The following is a 6,000-nucleotide window of genomic DNA, read 5'->3' as shown; positions in this document are numbered from 1 at the left end:
AGTGTTCCATAGATGTATTCAATGCCATCATGGAACTACTGAAATAATTTTACTACTATCATTACATTAAGGAAAGATAAAGAAGTCTAACTCTGATAAAACAACCAGTGTCAATGTAAGTGGGTAACATAATTTAATCTTACATATTTTGAGCTATTTTAAAGAAAAGATAAAGTACAACAATATTTTAGATAGTTCTTAAAAAACAGTGACAAAATGAGATTAAATTGGCATATATTTATTGTTAATTGAGGAATTTTAACTATTGAAATAATTTACAGTAAATAAAATTATGACTTGGTTTTATATAAAGATAGTTTTGATCTTATGTTAGGTGTGCTAATAGTGTTCTAAAATAATGTACGTAAATGTATACACGCATCCTGTGTGTGTGTGCATATATGTGTGTCATGCACACAGCATTTTATTTATTGGGTGATCTCAACTTTCTTCAACCTGTAAGTGAACTACAATATCTCTATTCAGCCTCATGGACTACAACAAAGTTCATGGGTAGAGCTCCTGCACATTGCTCACAGAAAACTGTCTCAAACATATATGCAATATCCAATTACAGAGAATTCTGGCCCATTCACATTAGAGTAGGAATAAAGTATTTGGAATTCTAATATGAATTCGGTTACTGTTTAAATTAATGGAAGCTAAAAATCTCAGCATAACATGTATACAATAACACAATCATACCTAAACAAAAAATGAATGCAATAAAAATAGAAAGAGAAAACCATTCTAGGCAGGAAAGAATATTTTGTCAGGCTAATTCTCTATTGTTTTCTGCTGAAATTTTACTTTCCTTTAGGTTACTAAGCCTTACTCTAACATTATTGATTTCACCCAACTTCCAAGAACTCCTTCCTTGATCTCTAGCTTACATAGAAAAAAGGATGTTTCCCATTTTTCCCATTTGTACAAAATAAAGATGATATATAAAAATCATGATGGTAGTAATGCTAAAAATATATCAGTCACGTCTCTTTCATAACAATTAAAATTAATCAAAACTACACTTGATCCCCATTGCCAATCTATCAATCTATATCTATTCATTATCTATCTATCTATCTATGTCTGACCTTCCAAACTAGTACGGCGATTCTAGACTAATTTGGAAGGTCAGACAGAGCAGGTTTAAAGTTATAGTTCTTGCCAATGATTTAGTTGATGTTAGAAAGGCCCTGACCTGCTCACCATTGTTTCTCTTATTCATTAAAATCACAGTATTTTCAACAGAAATCTGTCTTTGCCTTTCTCTTGAAGTTCTCTTCCAGTATAGGCAAGTTATCAGAAGGCAGTTCAAAACTTAAGAAATAATTGGCCAACAATCACAGCAGAGAGATCAAATCTCTTCTCTAGAACTGGAAAACTTATGAAGAATCACTTGTTTCTGTTCTCTCTGACCCCTCTAGCATGTATCATGTCATATCTTATATTCTTTCAAGGAAGTCATGAGTATAACCTCTAGAAGGAGTGAGATTGGATAGGGTCATCCCTACCAATGGCACACGGAATGAATTTCCACAAGAAAGAAGGAATCTGCAGCCAGCAAGGAGAAGAAAGCTGCATGGACTGAAACAACAGTTTTCCACCATATATTACAATAATGAAAATAAAACTATTTTTCTTGGAAACAAAAAAAAATTAAACACTAAAATAAATGAGGTGAATTTATTTGAAGCAAAATAAAAATATTGAATGTACATATTAATGTGACACTATCATAATCACATTTTAACAAATACGTTCATTTAAAAAAAAAAGTTTGCTTACTTATTTTGAGAGAGTGTTCCAGCATGAACAGGGGAGGGGCAGAGACAGAGAGAGAGAGAAAATCCCAAGCAGTCTCCACACTGCCAGCGTAAAGCCTCACGTGGGGCTTGATCTCACAAATTGTGAGATCACGACCTGAGCCGAAATCAAGAGTCGGATGCTAAATGGAGTAAGTCACTCAAAGGTCCCAACAAATATGTTCTATCTTCTTGGATTCAGCCTGATGCAAGACCTTCTATTGAACAGTATTTATTAATGCCTTAGAGTCCATGAAAAGTCTGTCAATATGTTTAAAAAATTTATTGACTATCCTTTCTTTCTTGCTAATTTTTTTAAATCTTTATTTTAGCCCATAACCAGGTCTTTTACAATATGACAGGACCTTCAACTGGTAAGATGGAATATTTTCATAAGTAGATAAGTCAACTTATTTAAAACCTAATTAATTTTTCCAAGACTGATTCAATATTATAGATTAGATTAATATTATAGAATCAATATTATAGAATAGATTAATATGAATAATAAAAATAATATATCAGAAAGAAGAAAGTTATTTTTATATCATTACTTTAAGTGTATTTTTAAAAATTGTATTAAAATAAGAATATTAGTCAAGACAGGCTAGGTAAAGCTGCAGTAACAAATGACTCCCAAATCTCAGTGTCTTAGTTCCCCCAAATCTCCCTTTCTGATGGCTGTTTGAGACACTCTACAGGATAATTTTCTTCCATAAGCTGACTCAGGTTTTTGGGTAGCTTCCGTATTACAGAAACTCCATACAAATATGTGGTTTGTCTATTGCCATTTCAGAGGGAGAAACAGAGAAAAAGAAAGAGAGATACAGTCTGGAAGATAAAATTATTATTCTCTTGGGTAAATTTTACCTAGAGTCAATTATCCAAACCCATCCCTGGCCATATCTAGAGGTGAAAATTCAACTCTTATGTTGCCTGTAAGGTGAAAAGAACCAGACTCACTGAGATTATTTACGTGAGAAATACCTATGTCTGTCTGTCTGTATATACGTAAGTATCTATCTTCTTACCTACATGTATGTATATCCATATGCATATATATACATATTTATATAAACACACACCATAACAAAATGTATTCTTATGGGACAATGCTAGCAAGATATCTATTAAAGGCCTCACGACATGTGCCTTCAACTTCTACCAATGAATGTTGTTCCAGATGTCCTAATCAATGTAATTAAAAATAAATAAATAAAGTAAAAACCTTAAGTCTATTATTTGAAATGTGGAGAACTACTAATAATTTTTTCAAAAAATTGATTTGTATATCTATAAATAAAAGACAAATAATAAGGAAACATAAGAAATAATCTTCAGCAATTGGGATAGTTAAAACTTAATTCATGATAGATTCATTATTTTATTGCACGAAAATAATAGCCAGTTGATATTATGGACCCAAAGGTAATATTTTCCATAAAAATTTCTTATATATATGTATATATATATATATATATATATACATATATATACACTCTATCTATACATATTCATATGTATCCATATATATATATCCATATATATATCCATATATATATATCCATATATATTTATCCATATATATATCCATATATATATATATATATAGAAGTAAAGAAGAAATTTTAATTATGTATTATGGCCATAAAATAAATATATGATTAAAAGTCATCTAAGATGTTAAGCATAAAAATATTTAGGAAATCTTTTGAAAATTATAAACGTTGAGGGAAGATGTGACTTATATTTGCAAAGTGAAAAACTACTAGGCATGTATCTGCCTTAATAAGAAAACAGCAATTTATTATTTAATGTGCAGCATGGTAACTATAATTAATAATACCGTACTATAGTATTTAAAAAAACATTTAAATACATCATCTGGCGATAGTCATAACAAAAAACATGGCTGTTGAAAGCTACAGCAGATTCAAAGTTTTTCTTACAGCAAACCCAAAGATATGTGTTGGAGGGAGCTTAGCCTCTTAAAGAAGGAACAAATGAAGAGACACAGACAGGTTAAAAAAAAAAAACAGATTATATACAAATGAATTAAGGAGCTATTTAGGAGTCAAACGGAAAGTTGGAAGTTCCAAATAGTCTCTGGACAGAGCCAGAGGGAAATTCCCCTTGTTGCCTGACTGAAATGTGCTAGGACTCAAGGAGCCTCAAGAAAATAAGAATAAAAAGCTGCCACTCAGTCATGCAGAAGTGGAGACGGAGACACAAGCCAGAGTTGATGTTTCCCTGATCTTGGTCTCATCCTCTCCCGCTCCTAAAACCTAACTTGGATCAAGCTGACCATAGATACCATTATGGACTTTGCAAACATAAATAAATGCCATTTTTGGCTGAGGCCTGTTACGAAGGGAAGGCGGGAAACATGTTTGTGTGGTCAGAAATTTAGGTTGATACTTATGGACACTTATCATTCAAATATATTTAAATTATTTATTAATAACGGAGGATAGACTTGTCACCACATAGAGATGTGAGGAGGGAAAGCCGGCTGGCTCATGGATAGGAAGGAAGAGTCAGGGAGTGGGGATAGACGTAGCAGGCAGTGATGGAAACTTGCACCCCAACCTTGAAGCAAGTCCTAGACCAGAAGTCGGATGACCTAGATTCTGGTCCTGACTTTACCTCTCGTCCCTCTGTGATCTCAAGAAAACCGTTCATCCAATCTCCAGCTTCAATTTTCTCAGCTCAGAAAGAAGACAGTATTTTGAGGCAACATAGGTGCCTGTAAAGGTTTGTAAAGTTTTAAGCCCTCCATGAAACATATGCTTGGGGTTAATGTCCTTACCGAATGTTTACTCAACTCAACCAAAATTGGCTTGGAGTATCATAATGGCAATGTGACTGCCAATAAACACTAGTCAGACTAGAGTCATTTGTAAGCTGTGTGAATTCCTAATGGTAAAGGATCAAACCATAATGAAAGCACTGCTATGATTATTTCAGCTAAACAAGTTAAAACATTTCAAGTTTGCTTACATGACTCCAAAAGGAGATTAGGAATGACAGATTATTAAAGAAAAAAAAATAAAGAAAGAAAAAAGAAAACACCCATCGTATTAGAACTGTATGAAAAGCCATCACTCTAGAGCTGCCTAAAACAAGCAAAGAAGCATTCAACTTAACTCTTCACAATACAGATTGTCAGTTTGGAAACTCTTACTGAAGTCCATGTCTTCCATTTATTTTTCTCACTCTTTAGGTGATGTTAGGTAAGGTTTCTGGGGGCTCCTCAGATCCTATACATTCTTTGTCTATGCGTTAAACCTGTTGGCATAAATGCCCACCTGTTTTAATAGTCTAAGATTCTCCCCCTCATATATTGTGCCTGGCCAACTTTGCATAGCTAAGAATCACATAGAGAAAGGCATCGCCTAAGCCTTTCCAGTAGATATGATCTCCTACAGGAAGTCACTGACTACTCTTGTAATTGTAATGTTGAAGTTATGATTCAACCGTTTTGTCAGAAACTTGAAATTCTTAGTCCTAATTTTATTTTTTTAATGTTTTATTTATTTTTGAGAGAGAGAGAGAGAAAGAGAGAGTGTGTGACCAGGGGAGGGGCAGAGAGAGACGGGGACAGAGGATCCTAAATGAGCTCTGTGCTGACAGCAGTGAACCCGATGAGGGGCTTGAACTCATGAACTGTGGGATCATATCCTGAGCCAGGAGCTGCACACTCACCCCACCGAATCACTCAGGAGCCCTAGCCCTAATTTTAAAATGACACACTTCAAAATTGTAGTGTCTTATCTTTTGTTAATAATTACACATATACAATAAGTAATTGCCAATTCTGTAAAGGTAAGTCTAATCTATAAGGACGGAGAGCAGAATGTCCGGAACAGAATATGGGGAAAAGAGGTTGACTCAAAAGGGGTCAAGTAAACAGTTGATGGAAATATTTTACATCTTGTTTGTATTTGTGGTAACACAAATGTATACATTTCTCAAGTCTTGCCAAACCATACACTTTAGATGAGTGCATTTTATTGTTTATTGTTTATACCAAATATTTCATTTTTAGGTTACAGTTGCTTAATGAGTAGGTTACTGTGAAAGAGTGTTAGTTATATTATCATCTTTTCCAGTTCATATGTCTGTTAAAATCGATCATTTAAATGTGTACAAACCAGTATAAATGCCCAGGAGAGTACCTGGTGTACTTTTAGGT

The sequence above is a fragment of the Herpailurus yagouaroundi genome, unplaced genomic scaffold (assembly GCF_014898765.1).
Source record: "Herpailurus yagouaroundi ecotype Mexico unplaced genomic scaffold, PumYag 162, whole genome shotgun sequence".
NCBI lineage: Eukaryota > Metazoa > Chordata > Mammalia > Carnivora > Felidae > Herpailurus > Herpailurus yagouaroundi.
This window is presented reverse-complemented; position numbering follows the sequence as displayed.